The following is an 18,552-nucleotide window of genomic DNA, read 5'->3' on the forward strand; positions in this document are numbered from 1 at the left end:
GTCCAGGCTAAGTTTGCTGCCTGGATCAGTAGGGGCAATGCCTGAGCATCTCAGACCCTCTGGACATTCAGGTGACTACTTCTGAAAGGAAAACATGTTTTATAGCAAGCCACGTGCTCTTGGTGGCACTGAGTTTGCTCTCGCAGCAATTCTGGCTGACCTTGACGCAAGTGATGCAGAACGCTGAGACGAGGCTGCCTCCAGCCTCCCTTTCCCCCCCTTGCACTGCGGAGGCACATGAAAACTGACCACAGCCTAGCCCTAAATGTCTTATTTTTAACTTTTGCCAGACAACACGTGTATCTAAGGGCAAGCAAAAAGAGCCGGAGAATGGGGTGTGCTTGTCAATGTCAGACCCAATCACTGTCAAATAGGGGCTGGATTCTGCAGCTACGCTGCATGCAGTGCTCCCGTGGTTTTCTTCAATGGTGATCTGAAGCCACAGCAAGGAATGCCTAGAGAGATGGGTAAAGGCAGACAGACATAGATACAGACTGACAGTATAAACCCCCGGATGGAGGTTACTTGAATTTACAGGAAATTAAGATGCTGTACTGCTTAAGAAAGAGTTCCATGATCTCATTAAGTCTCTTTTATGTCTCCCTTTTTATTTTATACTCCACCCTCTTACAAAGAAATACGTTGTGTCCTTTGCAGATCGAATCAGAGGAAAATTGTCTAAGGACTAAATAAAAGGTTTGCATTCTTTTGTGCTAGCAAAGTCCTTCATTGAAGGCTTGTGTTTTTTAAAGGAGAGGTGAATGCAGTAGGACATAATAATAATGCCATATATCCTAACTTGTGCTTGTAAATCAGGACTTTTTTATATTTTCCTTTTAAATAAAAATGCCATTTATCATTATCGAAGTGTTAATGGAATCAACTCACGCACAAACTCATGCATATATATATATATGATATATACATAAAAAAATCCTTACTGCAGAGAATGATCAAGCACCTTGTCAGCAATCCATATTATATTTGTTAATTTGATTCCTGCCAAAAAAATCACTTAAGTGAGACCTTCTGATTTCTTTCTTTAACGCTTGAGGCTCCTTTCATCTAAGCAATGTTTATTAGCCTATTTCTGAAAATCAGCATAAGCACAAGCTATATTTAATCTTTTCCTTTCATGTGCTTTGTTCTATTTTTCTTGTTAATGTGTTTTGTTTTTAGTTCCAGTGTAAGAATTAGAAATTGAGCGTTGGTCAGTGTTAAAAACCCCACTGGTTCAGATAGTGACAACTGAAATGATAACAACTAAGGGGTTATTATGTTAATTTATATTCTTTAGGGGAGACTGATTCTTGTTTAATGCCAGGACTGATGGTGATAACAGCAAGAAAACTATACTTACCTGAAGACTAATACTGTGACCTGGTGAATGGAGTTCGGAGTACAGCTTCAAAACTCTGAGCTCTACCCCTAGTCTTACTGGTGTTCCTTTCTGCTACCTTGAATAGAATATTTCTTGCCTCTGGGTCTCCATCAGAAAGGTAGGAGGCAACTCACTGAACTCCTTAGTTAATTTGAAATCTGCACATTAAAAGTGTTATGTGACTAAATAGTCTTGTAAATACTTTTACACCAAAGATTGAATTAAAACCCCAGTAACCAATTAACTCTGTAGCTCCCAGAAACCAGACCCAGTTTAATTTTATGTCAAATTGGAGTATGTTTTACAAAGCTGGTAGATACACTGATAGCTGCATGGAAGAAATACTGCTTCCATTCATATCACTGGGATTTTGCCACTAAGATGAATGTGTCCAGGATTTAACCCATACTTTTCAACAGCTAGACTACAATAAGGCTGACTGGACGGAGGTGAAGTTGCCATTGTGTTCAGCCAGAGACAGCTCAGGGCTGCTTATATGAACTGATTTGTGCATTCAGTCACAGCGTGGAGATACCCTCATTCATCAAGTGTTTCACCTTTGACAATATTAGAGGTGGATTTTATCAGCTCCAAGGAGTTTCCCCTAACAGGCTATGTGGTGACAGGTCTTGTCGATCTCCCAGTTCTGCAGCCAAGGCTAAAACACTTGCCGAAACTAAACTATCATCTTCTGTAGAATTTAATGAGTCTCTTTTTACCTGAGGTAAGGCTGTGGTTACAGATTTATATAGGAAGGAACTGTCGTTGCTGGACACCCCAAAAATTCCTAACCAGGAGGGATGAAACTCATTTTCAAAGGAAGTGACTGTGGTAGTGTGATAGTCTTAATAAGAATTATCCTAATCTGAGAGCTGGAGCAGAAAGATACCAAAAAAGGAACAGGTAAGAAAAAGCTATTTTGGGTATTTTTACCCTTTTTATTTAGAGAGGTGGGTAGCCTCCAGTTCAGGAGATGACTTTGTCTCCCTTAGAGGAAATCCCTCACCTTCCCCATCAGGCAAGCAGGGAAAGCAGTGGGATAACCTGTTGAAGTTTAGAGACTGAATCAACTTCAGATTTGCTGAGAACCCAAAATAAATAAGGTCTGCTTGAGCCAGTCAGTTCAAACACATTCCTGAAAGATGTTATACCTCACAAGTATCACTGCATTTGTATACACTGCGAAACAGAGTGGATAGTAAATCTTCTTGCTATTTATTGCTCTGCCAATATGTATCTTGGCAATATTCTAATATATGCGTTCATGATTATGAATTTTATTTCTCCTCAAAGAAGCCAGCTCCTTGTACTAACAACCACAGCTATAACCTGATAGACTCCTCTTTACCTGGCATGCCTATAGAAATCTCTAGAGAACTAGAATTCTCATTAAGTGCACTAGAAAGCAGAATTTAATCAAATGTATGCCAAAGCTCGCTGTTAAGAATATGCAACTATAAATTGCATTTTTGTACAGTTGCTGCAGTCCTACAGTGACCACTGAAGTCTTTTTTATTTATCATACCATGAATACAGAAAGCATAGAATTAAATCCTCCATAATCAATGGCTCCAATTTACATGCGTTACTTGTCAAAGTGACTTCCTCTGGTCCCTGCAAAGCGCTATGTAATGTGACATCTTGCAAGGCTTCAGGAACATCCTAAGATGAATCTGAAAGATAAATATTGCAGTTGTGAGTCTTTCTGTCATGACTCAAATAATTTTAAAATTGCAGAGATGTGTTCCTCTAACAATGTTAAAATTGTTCTAATGCAGGATAAAATGGTAGTTTTAGTCTCAGTAATTTTGATAGCAGCTTGTAATTTCCATGCACTCTTTACAATTCTCAGATCAGGAAAGATTGCAGGAGGAAATGTTTTCAATGGAAAATCTTCTCTGCTGCTCATCTTCCCTGTGAAGAATATACCCAATATTTAGAATCCAGGAAGGCTTTTATGAGTTGTTTGGTGCTGTAAGTGTCAAAGTTAAGACCATCAGTTTGGATTGGCATCATTTCTGGAGCCTGTTAAAGGGATAACTATGGGCCCACCTCCTGGTTTCTCCCCAAAACATACTTTTACAACCACTGATGTGCTCGTTTGTACCTATTCTGTTTGGAGCCACTTACCAGCAGGCTGGGAGAAGTCTGAGAAACATGAAAGGGCAGAGTGAAAATATTGTGTTCTTTAGTTCTGCTTTGTATTGTCCTGTAACTGGAAGAGCTATGATTACCACAGAAGGGGTTTTAGAAGAAACACTTGAAAAGTAAAAACCCTCAAAATGCAGGTACCTTAAGTGTACTTAAGAGTGCTGTTGATGTGTGTGACTGTCATTAAATACACTGCACAGGTCTGTTGGGTGATATGTACCACTGTGATCCTACAAGCTGTCTTTGGGTTAGGGTGCTCTTATGACTGCAGCTGTGATGATATGACAGAGGGGAAGAGCAGATATTTTCCAAATAAACAGATCAATAGGGAGAAACAAGACTGTTCTTTGGGCTCACACACAGCTGGAGCAGGAGGAGGACTCCTCTGCGCATAAAGACCACTGTGACATCTTTGCAACAAGTAACGTTGAGTTCGCACCAGGAAAAGTGTCTACAAATGTTAATGCCATGTCAGGCTGCACACCTACAGTGGTCTATCAACTCCATGTTTTTCCTTTGACTGAGCTTGCAGAGGATACATTTTGGAAGGTACGAGGCAGCCCAGGGGAACCTCTGCATGGGCATTTTGGCACATATGAAGAATGGTGCACAACAGTACTGCTCCAGGGAAAAGTCGCGGAAGAGTCTGAGCAGCTCAGGAAGGAAGAGACCTGCCAACAAACAGGGAAACATTTTGACTTTATATCCAAGGGGACAAACCAGCAAATCATCTGCTTGTCATAGGTTTGGACTGGCAGCCCTGTGTGTCTTTCTGTACCTTTGGGAATAGCCTGGGTTTCCTGTAAGATGAAGGGACTGTTATGCTTTATATCAGTGGTAGGTAGAGAATTGTGTCTGCACCCCTCTCCCATCTTGTATATCCCCATAGCAGTAGGGAAAATAACCCTTAACTTAGAGACAACAAGGAATTTGTCTGCAAAGCAATGAGAGCAGACTCCACAAGGCAGAATAAAGGACCAAAACCGTCCTTCATCCCTGAGGCTCAAATTAAGGGGAAATGCAATATCAATGCCTATACCTGGAGGGAACTGGAACTGGGGAGTGAGGATGTTTTTCCCATTGGTAAGGGGATGAGTAATTAACACGAAATTCTTATGTTTGACATTGAGAAATGTTTTGTACCGGTGAAGCAGATTTTGAGAGACTTTTTTTATGAAAGAGTTTTCCCCCCTTCTATTTAGTGAACATTCTGTGTGCTAAACCCTCTTCTGATGACTGAGTGAGGCTGGTGGGAGATGGGGTTAAGATCAGACTCTCCCTTTCTTTGGCCCTTTCTCATTCTCTGGCTGCCAGGACTGGCTCTGAGACACAGGGCTCTAAATCACAAGCCTAAAAAGGAACAAATCTGGCCTAAAGCTTCCTGTGCCTTTACACCCTCAACCCTGTTTGAAGCAAAGCCCAAATAAACACCTTCATTTTTCAAAGGCAAATCACCGGAGCACCAGTGCTGTAGTACCCCAGGGGCCAGCTGGACTGAGTGCTCAGCGCTAAACCAGCTTTTCTGTATGAGATCATGTCTTTTTAACTCATTCTCTCAATTCTTAATGTCTGAAATTCTATAATTAAAAATCAAGACAAGTGGAGAACACAGACATTTGAGCTAGAAACTGATAAGCCTCCCTCCCCACTTAAAACTAGCATATATATTTTGTTCTGATAAAGAGCTGTTGGATACAGCATCACCTCAATTATAATGAAACAGCAAAGAAATTCCACATTGGGAAAGGTTTTCTGAGGGTATATTCTCACTTACTGCTGAAGATTAAAAATAACCTTCTCAAGCAATAAATTGGTTGAGACAGTAACAGGACCAAAATCATAGTGAAATCTATGTAATGAAATATTAATGCAACCATGTTAAGCTGGGAAAATAATAAAAATTCTTTTTGCAGAGCTGCATAGATCATATTATGGTGTCCTGAGCTAGCTAGATTTTAATGTGCAGTGCCTTCGACTTATGTCCTGCTCCTATATATGATTCCTATTAGCAGAAAAAATGACCAAATTCTTAAGCCATGTAACCGCTTCAGGAAAGCAAAGCAACCCTGTTGGAGTACATGGCAGTAGCTCTCCAGAATTAGAAGGCGTGTTGCGAGTGACACAAAGAGAGCTGTCAAGTACCTGGTGCTTTGCTTTACTGCTCCACTAAATGGCCATTGTAGAGCTGCAGCAGACATATGGGGAAATTTTATTTCTAGGGCAACATTCTTTTGCGTGAAACTGGAATTAGATAAAAACTAGGCGTAAAGGTATGTTTGAATTCCCGTTAGTGCTTGATCTTTGTATGCCAAAAGGACCTCCCTTGGATACTCAAGTCTAGCTGCGGGCTTCCTTTCACGTCCTGGAACCTGCAGCTTTCAGTCAGGCCAATTTAAATTGTGTAGATTTTGCTGCTTTACATAACCTACTTGAATTGGGGAGGTTTAAAAACCTGCAAAGTAAATAGGTACGCTCTGCATACACCTGTCCTACTGGCTTTAATGTCACACAATTAAACAAAGTGGTAAGAGGAAGCCTAGCAAGGTCTGGCCATGTGGCATTAACCACACAGCGCTTTCCAAAGCAGAGGGGGTTGCTGATTCACTGTCCAATCAAGGTAACTCCATTTTATCAGTGTCCCTCATTCTCCAGCTTGTGTCAGCCACAGTCCCTTTCTGACACAGCACAGAGCAGCTCCTGCATTATTAGCAGTGGCCATAACTCAGCTGGAAGTGGCTGCATTAAGCTCACGGATGTAACAAGGACTTTATATGTTCCATTTTGTACAGCAGGTTGTAAGGGGGGTTATGATCCTTGCAGTCAGACTGGATTCCTGTGACCAAGAAAAATGACTCACAGAGACACACTTGGGCACACTGAGGCACTGAACAAAAGATCACTGAACCAAAGAGCACAGGTAGCTTTCCTTGGAAAGAGGTGAGCATCTTCAGGGTGAAATGGTAGTCACAAGGTTGGAGCAAGAGCAGCTGGAGCAGCAGACCTTGCCACAGAGTCCACATCTGGTGCAGCTGGTGGGGAGGCAGAGGCACCGTACATCCGGAAAGTCAGTGCTGGAAGCAAGGTGCTGAGCTGGAGATGGGGTCTTCAAAGGTGCAATGAAACCCTCAGGGACTGGTCTCATATTGTGAAGATAAATGGAGGTCCTTTAACCAAGCTGCTCTACAATGAAAGAATGTAAATACCAAAGGCTTGTTCTAATGCCCTGAAGAAGTCCTGCTCCCTGCCTCAGGCTGGGGTCTTTCTTGATGCTGGCTGGCCACTGAGATTTGAGTCTGAATTAACTCTAAGGTATCACTACTATGCACTTTTTCTTTCCCTAGGGCCTGAATACTCTAGGTGTTTGCTCCCCTTGAAGTGTCAGCGGAAGGCTCAGTCAAATCAAATACAGAGCTGCTTTGCTGCCTGTGTGCCAAGGATAAGAAAGCTGAAATACATCACAGCAGCTTCCTGGGCTAGCCTGCCTGTAAGCATCACCTCACAGCCTCGCTGCACAGACCTCGCTGGCCCCAACTGTGCCTGTCCCTTTGCTATATAAGCCTTGCAGACCTGCCAAGGGGACACTCCAGGGTGACTCTGCAGAGTGCTGGGTGCGCGTGCCCTGGGGCTGTGCCTGGGCAGGCTGATCCGGCAGGATAAATACAGAAACAGAGCAAAGAGCATAATCTGTTTTAATGGATCCTTCTGCTGCTGCTGAATAGCTCCCTAGTTTGGATTACTTTTGCTGCAGGCACGATTAGTCAGCAATTGACAGGGTAGGGGGTCTCAGTGGGGAGTCTGTAGCTAGCTAAGAATATGAGCCAAACAAACATCATTTTACAGCTTATTGGGAGAAAAACCTGCAGAGAGCAGAAAGTTTGTCCCTCACTGTTTGCCTGGGTAGGGGTGCAGTCTTGAAGGTGATGAGACAAACACTTGAGGATGGCTGATAGCACTGGAGTGCAGAATAAACAAGGAAATGAGCCTGGATCCCAAGGCATAGGGAAAAAAATAGAGACCTGCTAAAGACAGCTCAATATCAGAGAGACGAAAAGCTTCCTGAAGCCATGTGAAGCCACTAAAACAAGTGTCTGAAATGCTACACAAATGGTTCTCGCCTCCTTTCACCTGAAACAATCAGGCATGTTCACAAAATGCTTTTTCAGTGTTTGCCTTTGAATAATGAATCAGATTACAATGGTCAGTGAAGTTAAGCCATTAAGAGCAAATCAGTTCTTTTTCTATCGGAAAGCAGCCTGGATTACCCTGTAATGCTGAAGCCATCTGTAGTTCCCACATTGATTTTCTTCTCTGCGGCACCGAACATACAAAATCAGCAGGTGCCTTTGAGTGCTCTTTCAGCCACATGGAGAAAATAGATAAAAGCCCTCTGGGCCTCCTGTATGTCTGTGTGCAACCTCACCTGTGTGACACCTGGCTGTGCCCAGCACAGAAATAAGCACAGGCAAGCTTGGCAGCCTGCTGAATCGGCATTTTAGCTGTGGAGGAGGAAACACTGCCAGGAAGCAGTGACCTGCCTCTTTTCTGCAACACACTGGTGTGCAGCATCCCAACAGCAGTGGCTTTGTTTTGTGCCAGGCACCTCTGAGACAGAAGAGACTGTGCCCAATTTGGTGGAAATAAAAAGCACCTCTTCTTCTTGTTATTGCTGCTCTTGTGGAAGCTCTGCTTCCCCTCATCCACTGCAAAATGCTATTTTTGCTTTTCAGGCAGCTATGATTTTGTCCTTTTCAAGAGAAAAAGCCTGTTTAAGTGCCTCTGAAGGCACAGCAGTTTCTTCACTGTGCCTGATGTTTCATTGCCCCTGACCCTGCCTTGACCAGACAACAAGACAGCACTGGTTTCATCTGAGGCAGTCTGTGGCACTTACTTTCAGCAGCTGGAAAACCCACTGGCTCTATTTTCTCAATTGAGCCAAGTGGCTGAGCAGCACATGGCAGTTCCTGTGTCCCTTCTTTAATTAGACACTCCAAGAAGTGAGAACAGCATCAAATAGGGTGAGGTCCCACTATTAATAACTAGCAAGTGACTGTATATTTAGATACTTAAAAAAAAAAAGAAATCCAAATAAAAACCTGTGAGCTTAAGATCAGAGACAAAAAGAGCCTTTTATCTTTCTGAACACATCTGAACTCTCAAGTCAGGGAAGGAGTCCACTTCACAAGACCTCAGAGTCATGCCAAAGCTACCTCTAGCCTTTGCATTCAGCATTGCTGCCACCGCTCACAGCGTAAGCAGCAGAGACCTAGACAGTCACGATCCGCCCATCCCACAGTGCAACGATGTCCCCTTTGAGAAGTCAGTGTTTTTGTCAGGCAGACAGGACATGGCACTGGATCTGTGTGCTCCCACCTTGGCCATAAAGCAGCCTGCAGAAGAGCAGGTGCCCCTTCTTTGGTGGAGCATTTGCTGTGTTGGTTGGTGTAGGAGGGAAAGGCAGCGCTGGTGCTGCTGCTGCTGAGCCCCTGGGACTGCCCGAGAGCTGCAGCCCTGGTATCCTACAGAAAGGCACAAATGTCAGGGGAAGATGATGGAGTATGAATTCAAAGGTTAGTCTGATTTCCCCCCTAAGCTCTAAAGGAGGAAATCACTACCTTCTGAGGTGCATAGTATCATTAATCAGACACTGAGAGTTCAGTCCCTTGTACGATGCCAAATCATCTGGACTTTTATCTTCCCAGGCCTGCACAGCAGACAAATCCAGACCTGCTGGTGCTTGGGAAGGGGGGTGAGGAAGAAGTTATTAGGGGGAAACTTTTGAAGCATAAACAAAATATCAGTGAAAGGTTGTTCCTGCCATGACATAATTATAAATGAGATGATCAGCCACAAAGAACATTTTTCTGTGGCTTTAGCAAAATTATGCTTCTGTTTTAATGCTAGAAGTAAAAAACGTAAAGGAAGAAGGAGAAGGCTCCTTTAAAAATCCCTGATATTTTAATTAATGCCAATAGCATTAAAATATTATGGCTTGAGATGCTGATGAAAAGTCTCTTTTATTCATTAAATTTCCCAGACCCAACATAAGTAGAATTCTTAACATTCATGATCTCTCAGCATTGGCTTCCAAAATTAATGGTCTGAGTAATTTCTTACAGCAGATGAACTGAGTTTCAAACTAAATGTATTGCAGTAGTAAACATCAGCTTTCTGTACAGTCAGGGTGCACTATTCAAAGACAACTTCCAAGAATGAAAACACCCTCCATTTTCTCTCTCTCCTCGATTTCTGTATTCAAAGGAAATGAGGAAGGATTGTAAATTCCTATACTTCAATTTAGGGAATCCCTGAACAGAAGCTGCCTGCATCACTTGTGCGTGCAAATCACGTTGCAGTTTTAGTGTCACACGTTCTTTCTGCCACGCTTGGTACAAGGAGGGGCTGGTGCTCAGGATGATTTAGGAGGACAGGTTAGTAAGGGATGCTGCTTTCTGGTGCCTGCTTCGCTCGCTGTAGAAGTTGAGAGGGCTGTGATGAATGCTGCTGGGCATGGGGTGCCGTCCTGGTTCATCTGAATGATGCCTTGCAGACCTGGGTGCTGCCAAAAGTCTGCTCTGCGAGCCTAGGAGGGCTGTTTAACCCAGACATCTTGCATGGGGTTGCTAAATGTGTGCTGTTCATTCTGGCATCCGATTTCCAGAGTGGGGAGCACTTCCAGCTGCAACTCCTGCTGGTGGGCTGTGAACCCAGGAAGAGCCACGCCGTGCTCGGAGCTGTAAAGCCTGCCATTTCCAGCTGGGAGTGAAGGGATCTCAGCGCTCCTTTTTGGCAGCCTCTTGACGGTGAGACTCAGGATCCTGGATCCCATTCCCAGTCCTGGGAGGCTGGCAGCTCTGGTGGGTGCAAATCACTGTCCATTCCCCACTATCTCATCCTTGTTCCAGTTCTGCCTTTTCTCAGCCTACCTCTTTGCCTAGATAATCCAAATCCTCCCAGTCTGGGATAATTTCCTGAGGCTCAATAGCCTTCTCTGCTCAGCATCAGGCTTCCCACACCCACACTGCTGCTCAGTCCCACCACCTTCACCCAGCCCATGGGAATTGCTGAAATGTCCCTACCTCTCCTTGTTGCTGCAGCTACTCCAGGATCCTGGCCCAAGTCTGAATTCTCCTGTGTTAGCACGGATCTCTGGACCCACATCATAGCAATGAGGAGCTGTGACTACAGATGGTATCTTGCTTTGATCCTTTAACCAGGCATTAACATGTATGCGGTGTGGCAAAGGGCAGTGAGTCTGTGAGCCTGTGCTGTGGTGAGTGCTGCAAAGTGATTTAGCTGCTCCATGCTGTGGGTTGGGTGGGATGGGGCTACTCCATTCTGGACAAACTGAAGGGTAATACAAGCCCAGAAAGACAGGATTCTCAATGGTTTTAGGATTCCCACTGAATAAAGTCTTTGTAGAGGAACTTGGATTGAATTGTTTCCAAATGCTTTCATTCAGCCACGCTTGCACAGATTTTCACAGCAGTATTTAAGAGGCACATCCTTAATCCAAGGGTCGCAAGTCAACTAAATTTCTACTCCCCTATCCAAACTGTGAGGAGCCATGGTGCATCTTAAAGAAGAGCATGTCAGTTCTTTTTCTCTTTTACCATTGCAAAACAGTGCATTGTTCCCTGGCCTTGCCCTTGGGAATAGCTATATTGTTTGGGCTGAAGCTTTCCAAAAAAAATTCAGCCTGAGGCAGATGCCCAGGATGGAAAATGACAAGTTACTGCTCAAAATATGACAGTTATAAGCAGCTGAAAGTAGAGTCTTGTAATTGGAAATGTCAGACGGTCTTGACAGTAGGCAGTGCTACCAACCCACCAACCTCAGGAAGTTTGCTCAGGATTTCATGTGTAGGTAGAGGCAGCACATGCACCTCCTAGCAGCCTCAGTAATTTTATACATGGCACACAAAGGAGTAGCAAAGTTTTCTGGGTGTTAAAGCGTGGCATAAATCTCACTGCTGCTGCTGGCAGCTTTGTCATCTATTTGGACAACTATGCTGGTTTAGCACAACCCTGCCTCTACCTCCCACCTCTGAGGCCAGGGAAAGGCTCTGGAAACAGGGCAATGACTGATTGTCTATCCATACCTGAGCTTTCCTCTAGCTATCACTGAGTGGAGGTGGATTCCCCAGCACCTGAGTGGCTAAACTGAAGATTTCTGGGGCAATTTTGTGAGGAGGGATGGTAGGTGTATGTTCCCCAGCCCCTGTGAGCACTGCTCTTGCCCTCAGCATCCATCATGTGGAGGTGTGGTGGGTGTATTCAAAGTGCTCTGCATTTCTATTTGTTTCTTGGTCTGATACGTGTGCAGTGACTGGGGTTGATTCTTACAGCTTCTTGTCCTTAGCTGTCTGACTTCAGCTAAGGAAAACTTCAGAAGGGTCCAGCCACCACTTGCACATGATCCAGCCAGTCACTATCTGCCCTTCAGACACCTTCCCAGGAGAGAAATTCACCTTTCCCTGGTGCAGGGCAACCATCCAGCCCTGTAGTCCATCACTGCAGTTTCATTAAGTTTTATATTTAACTTTTCCTCAGCAGCTGGGACCAGAAGGAGTGTGTTAGTGTCTCGGAGCTGGAACACTACATTGAATTACCTTGTTGGTTTATCTGGTCATAACAGCAAGAGAGATCCCAGTGCTATAGTTAGGAATCTGTCAGCATTTCCATTATAAACCTCTTATTCTCAAGAGGTTTTAACTTAGCTTTAAAAATCTGTTCTATGGCACAAACTTAGTTTATAACATGGCAAAGAACAGTATTTTATCTTTTAATATTGCAAATACACACTCACATAGTCAGTTCATACTGAAATATATATGTGTGTAGCCAAAGATACACTGGTTTTAGGTAGTGAATGACCTGTTCAGCATCTTTTCTTCTATTTAATTTAGCTGACATGATACTATTACCTTGGATATTTTAATAGATAAGATACTGTGCTTTGACAATCTCTTCCATTACTAGCACATGAACTCCTCTAATATATGTTAATATGATCATTTACAAGTGCAGCAGAGTCACACTGTGGAGGAAACGTAAAAGGTTTGGCACCAAATCTGCCCTCCTTTTCCTTTTATGCTAGACACTCATCCAAGGACACTGCTCACACTCTGAGAAAGCAAAGCAAAAGCTGCCTGGCAGGAGAGACTGGCCAAATGTGTAACCACAGTCCCCTCTGGTATGATCTGCTGGGCAAGAAGGCACCAGCAACTGAGCAACAGTCTCTTCCAGGGACACCTCTCTTGCTTGGTCTGCTCCCCTAAGGCCTTTCCTCCCCATCACATCCTTGTTCTGTTGGGAAGTGTGGGCAGGTGGGAGAAATAAATTTATTTAATCAAACTTTCCTTGATTTCCTAACAGAAAGCAGCTGAGTCAGTGTCCTGCAGAGGAACAGTGGTTGTTAATTCCAGCTGAAGACCCAACCAAAGGATTCATCCAATAGCATTGGATAGGAGGGGTTGAACTCAATGGCAAAAAGCACCATTCCTATGTGGTTGTTGTAGGGTGTAGTGATTTGTTTCTGAGGTTTCCTGTGTCTTCTCTTCAAGCACAGGCTGACACAGGAAGTAAGTTTCTTCTCCCAGAGTTTCCAGCCCTCCTGAGAAGAGGTGAAGCTTGCAGGGGTACTGGGAAGGATGAGCCATGCAGAGAGCCTCTATAGTGAGTGTCAAATGAAGCGTTCCCTAGAAATTCATTTTTTCTCTGGAAAAAATGATTTTTATGTATTAAGGAAATGCATTTTCCCCCCTAGCCTCCCTGCCTTTTGAAAGCTCATGGCAAAGCAGTTCTTGCCCCAGATGCCCAGAAATGCTCCTCTGTTTTTTGCAGTTTTGTGTTAGATAGACTGCCTGCCTGCTTATGCTTTCCACTCCTATCAGTTCATGTTCCTAATTTCTTCCTGTTCTTTCCTTGGTGATGCTGCTGAATCTCAGATGTGGTTTGCTCAAGCTGGGATACACCTTCAGCTGCTCAGTGTGGCCAGGCAGCCTGGAGCCTTAGCCTGTGCTTGTTGGAAGTGTTTTCCAAGTGGATTCAGGCTTTTCTTGCTCACAGCTTTCCTACCTCTTATTCCAAGATCTGCTTCCCTTTTGACACTTACCTTTGGACTCCCTTCTCACACACACATTTAGACCCTATTGACAAGGCTCATATTTCAGGACAGAGGTTCTATTCCTCATAAAAACACTGACAAAGGTAAGGGCTGTACAGGTCTGTGGACCATCTTAGGTGATAGAAATTCATCTAAATCCCATGCTGATCGATAGCCAAGGCTTCACAGGCACGGCTGCAAGCCCATGATTCAGCAACTTTAACTGATTAATCAAGTCACTTGATTCTTTATGCATGCAAGCGTGCCCAAGGCAGCTGTGTTAAGTCGGCTTCTAGTCAGAGTGTTAGCAGTGCTGAGGATGTCAAAGGGTTTCGTGATATTGATATAAATATATATATATGCGTAGCTTTCTGATTAGGTTGTGGTTTTAAATAGTCTTTAGCAGCATTCGTTCAGTTGATAGAACCCTTTCTGCAAATTTACATGCACGCTGTACCTCTGATGCTGTGTTTCTTAATTACAGATACACTTTATCAGAGTTAAACATGTAACAGGCCCTTAGCATAAATTATACTCAGTGTGTGTGTACTGAGAGTACTTCCCAGGTGTGCGGGAGGATAAGTGCATGTTAAAAAAGCCTGTGCATTTGGAAAAGGTTTAGGAAACCTCATTTTCTAAAAGAACCCTGCTAAAATCCATAAGAACACCAAACCAGAGCGATTTTGGGCTGTGGCAGAGGAATGCTGTACCTTGTGTTTCATACATACCCTCATGGTTTTGGGAATATGCAGGTAAAATTCCAGATGCTGATGGGCTTGGTAGCATCATAAGTGTGTGCTTTGTGTTTATAGCTCTTTTCCTGGTAAAATGAAGTAGTAACCAGAGAAAACATCAGCACTTTTTCTTGGCACCTTATTTAAAAATGTGAAAGAGGGGCATCTGTATTTGAGGGATCATTGGCTGGGCTTCAGTCATCCTAATGCTGCAGAAGACTACTTTTTTTGAGGTATACAGTGGTGAGAGTGTGAGAAGCAGATCCTGGGCTCATTTACAGCCCATGGTTGCCAATGGGTGCTCAATAGTCTTAGCTGTCCGGAGGGTTAGTGCTGAGTATGGAAAAGGAAGGGGCTGCAGCTCTACAAAGAGCTCGCTTTCAGTCTGCTCCAGCATGCTCAGACACAGACATGTGTTTTACTGGCACGTCTTAAGCCAAGGGACTTCATTGCCTTTGTTGGCTATGAAGATTCATTGCTGTCTCCTCAGCAGAGAATATCAGCAAACATGGCTTAGTATCCTCTGCTTCTACTAGGTGTAAAACGAAGAGCATATTTCGAATGGGTATGTTAGAAGAAAACAAGGAGACAAAGTGAGAAAATGAACACTTGGCTTCAGGGGAGTCAAAGGGATGCAGATATCTGTTTGTTGTTAGTTTCTGCATGGCAGCAGTAGTTGTTGATATTTATTTTTCCTCACTTCAGCAGAACAGTGTTTGTTAATAATTCTAATAATAAAACATCCACAACAATTGCCAGATTTGCCAACTTTAAAAAAAAATTGTGGCTAAACTGAATATTCAAAACCAGACATTTCTTGTGGGTTTTGGTTTTTGGGATTTTTTTTTGCCCCCTAAACATAGAAGAGCTGCTGTAATGTGATGAGTCCTGTTAGGAGCCCCTCTATGGGCGACTTTGTCCTGGCCAGGTGAAGAGCTCAAACACACCTTAGACACAACTTGCATTGTGAGCTACAATGATGATTGCAAATACACCAATACAAGAAAAGCAAAACAACCGCTCAACCCCGCTAGAACTGACTCACAGATGGAAAAATTTGTTATTGTTTTCATGATCTTTCGCAATGTGTTTGCAGGTTTCCACAGCCTTGTTTAAATTCAAGCAAGGACCTTTTTGCACCAACTTTGCAGGATTTCATTTGTGAGTTGTACATTTAATTCTCCGCAGCAGATGGTGGTGTGTGGGTGTACTCCTGTATATTTGCAACAGATTCCTTATCCTACAAAATTAATTGTTTCATGTGCCGATTTAAAATCAGAATTGTATTGTTTGCAAGAAGCTAATTCCTGTCTATCATTTTGCCAGGACCCATGCAATTCTGACAAAGTGTAAGGGAAGAAAAGCCTTAAGTGCTGCTTTAAAGCAAATGGATCGTGGCAGCTCTAGTCAGTCCTGACATGCAGACTGAAGAACTAATGATCTTGTGTGTTTAAAAGTCACTTAAGTAAAATTAACTATTTTGGGCCTCAGTGTCAGGTTCCCCAGATGTTCCTATCAAAAAGGGTGCTGCTGTGTTCTGTGATAGACAAAGCCTCTGAATTAGGCCCCTTTTCCTTTGATGGGTTTCTTCCCTCATTGAGGATTTCCTTTCCAATTATTGCTCTTTCAATGGCATTGCTTATGCTCATTCGGGAAGTTTAGGGGATTTATATTTTTGTTTCCTCCCAGTTTGATAAAGATCTGGTATCTGTCTATTAAGCTGTCACTGGTGGCTTGCCCCCATGCCTCGTCCGTGCTGTCATCCCATCTGGGTCTTGGAGGAGAAAGAGGAAACATGAGGCTAAGCAGAGGATTTCAACGGAGATCAGGCACTTCCAGGCCCGTGTAACTGAGCTTCATCAGCCTCCTCTGGCACAGAAGCTAGGGCTTTGTCTAGGACAGGGTCCACACTGGTGTCCTTGGAAAGGGGGAGAACCCAAGGCCTTAATGGTAAGCAGGTGGTCAGGATGGGTAAAATAGGGCAGAGATGGTTATTCACCTGTTCCACCTTCCTTAGTGATGGCCACTGGGCCAGTGTTTATCAGAAATGAAATTTTCTGTGTTTTGAGAAATGATTGATGAATCACCTGGGCCAGGTAAGACAATGGCTTGGATAGAGGGTCCCCAGTGTGCTTCCCTGTGCCACTGAGGTATTAACAAAGAACTAAATAAACCCCATCCCTCTTGCCCTTCAGATGCTGGAGCAAAGCTGGGCAAGGCAGGATAACCCCAGAGTCCCCAGGGCTGGCTACGAGCTGTTCTAGCTACTCTGGTAAGGATGTCACACTGGACAAATGGGGCTGGAGGCTGCCACCTGAAGTGGGTGTGCATGGTTACCATAAGGAATGCTGAAGATGGTGGCTGAAGTGTTTGGGGACAAGCCACCTATCTTGGTGTCAAAGCCCTCCCATCTATCCCAAAGCAATGTGCTATTGTTGGGTGCTAGTGTGAGGTGTCCCTGGCCATGGCAGGGTGTTGGAATCTTAAGGTCCTTTCCAACCCAAAACACTCCATCATTCTATGATGGTGGCACACCAATGTTCCATTATCACATTGGTTGCTTTGTATCTATCTGGGGTGGGGGAAATATGAACCAGCCTTGGATTGTAAGTAGTAATAGTTGCAATCACTGGCAGCTCCAAGCCCCACTGATTTAAGACCAGGTATTTATTGTGGAATAGAAATTTTAGGATTTTGTTTTCTGCTACTGCACAAGAAACCATTTTCAACCTCATAATATTTGAAATCTGAATGAAATTCACCATGTTTTAAGTCCCTTAAAATATGCTGAATTGTTGTTTACAAACAGCAGTGATACCTTAGTGGTGGGGCAGACAGAACGTCAAACCTTGTCTGAAAAGCAGCTGTTTTGTGTGTATATATATCTGTGTTCCCATCTTCCCTGTTATTTCTACCGAGTACCAGAAATCCGACAGAAAGACACAGACTGATTTCCTGTCTCCAATAGTGTGTGAGTCAAATCAGTTTTCCTTTGTATGACCCATCCTTTTGGTTGCTTTCCTTCCTATGGCCTGTTCTAATGCTCCTCTCTGGTAGGTTTACTGGGAACATGCTTTTTGAAACCCAGGTTTCAGGTTTATGGGAATAGAAACCATTTAAACTCAGTGACTCTTTTGTAAAGTAAATTTCTGTTTTCCTGATCCCCCTGGCATTGCAATGCACTTGATCCCATTTGAATTTCTCCAGCACACCAGCATGGCATGCAGATGTGCCGTTGCACAAGCATATGTGGTTCTCCTGGGTATTGAAGGTACCACTCCGATGAAGCTGATTTCCTTAGCATGGGGCTGTGTGGCTGCACTGCAGCAATGCCCTGGAGTGGCAGCCAATGGGGTACATGTATGGGTGCATCTTTGCATGTGATTTTGCTTTTTGTTTCCTTCCTGCAGAGGTTCCTGTTGGCCCCCAAGTGATTTGCCCCCTTACGAGTTACTGATGCTCATTTGGATTGGCTCTGTCACATCTTCTGGGTTTAAGAAGTCAGTTATTTTTAGAAGAGGTATGGATTAGCTGGAGATGTCAGAGCTTTCATACAGTTATGCTGGATTTGATCTCCTTTCAGTTTGCTCTGTATGTACAACGAATTACTTCTGTGCAGTGAGCTCGGTCTGCAACATCTCCAGGGCAGGGAGAAAATCTTTTGTTTCTTCACGCGCTGACCTGGCTTTACCTCACCTATCTGTGATCATGTAAGTGAGATGTGTAAGTTAACAGCCACCTCTGGTTCCTCTTGATGGAGAAAGGGGTTCCACGTGTGCTTCTCCCCATTAACTATCCTTAGGCCAATTCAAGTAGAGGCAGCAGCCTCTGCTAAGTGCAAAGCATCCAAGCCCCCCTACCCAACCCTCTCAATGGCAACCACCAATGGTGCTGGTGTATTTATGTTCATTTAGTTGTGACAAATTCAGTGTCATTAGACAAACTGACTTCCCACAGTAAAAATTTAAGAGCAGCTCACTGTGATCTTGACTATTGCCTGCCCTCGTTTTCAACGCACCCTCCCCTCTCTGTTCATTCAAAGCCCAGTACTGTGCCCAAGGTAGGCTGAAGTGGAATGTGAAGTGAATGCACTTGAAACACCCTCCCCCAGGTGATTTTCCATTTATGCAGCAGGCTTGCTAATTGCAGAAAGAGTGATTACCCTTTCAGGAAAGAAATATA

Source organism: Melopsittacus undulatus, chromosome 6, assembly GCF_012275295.1.
Source record: "Melopsittacus undulatus isolate bMelUnd1 chromosome 6, bMelUnd1.mat.Z, whole genome shotgun sequence".
In the NCBI taxonomy this organism is placed as follows: domain Eukaryota; kingdom Metazoa; phylum Chordata; class Aves; order Psittaciformes; family Psittaculidae; genus Melopsittacus; species Melopsittacus undulatus.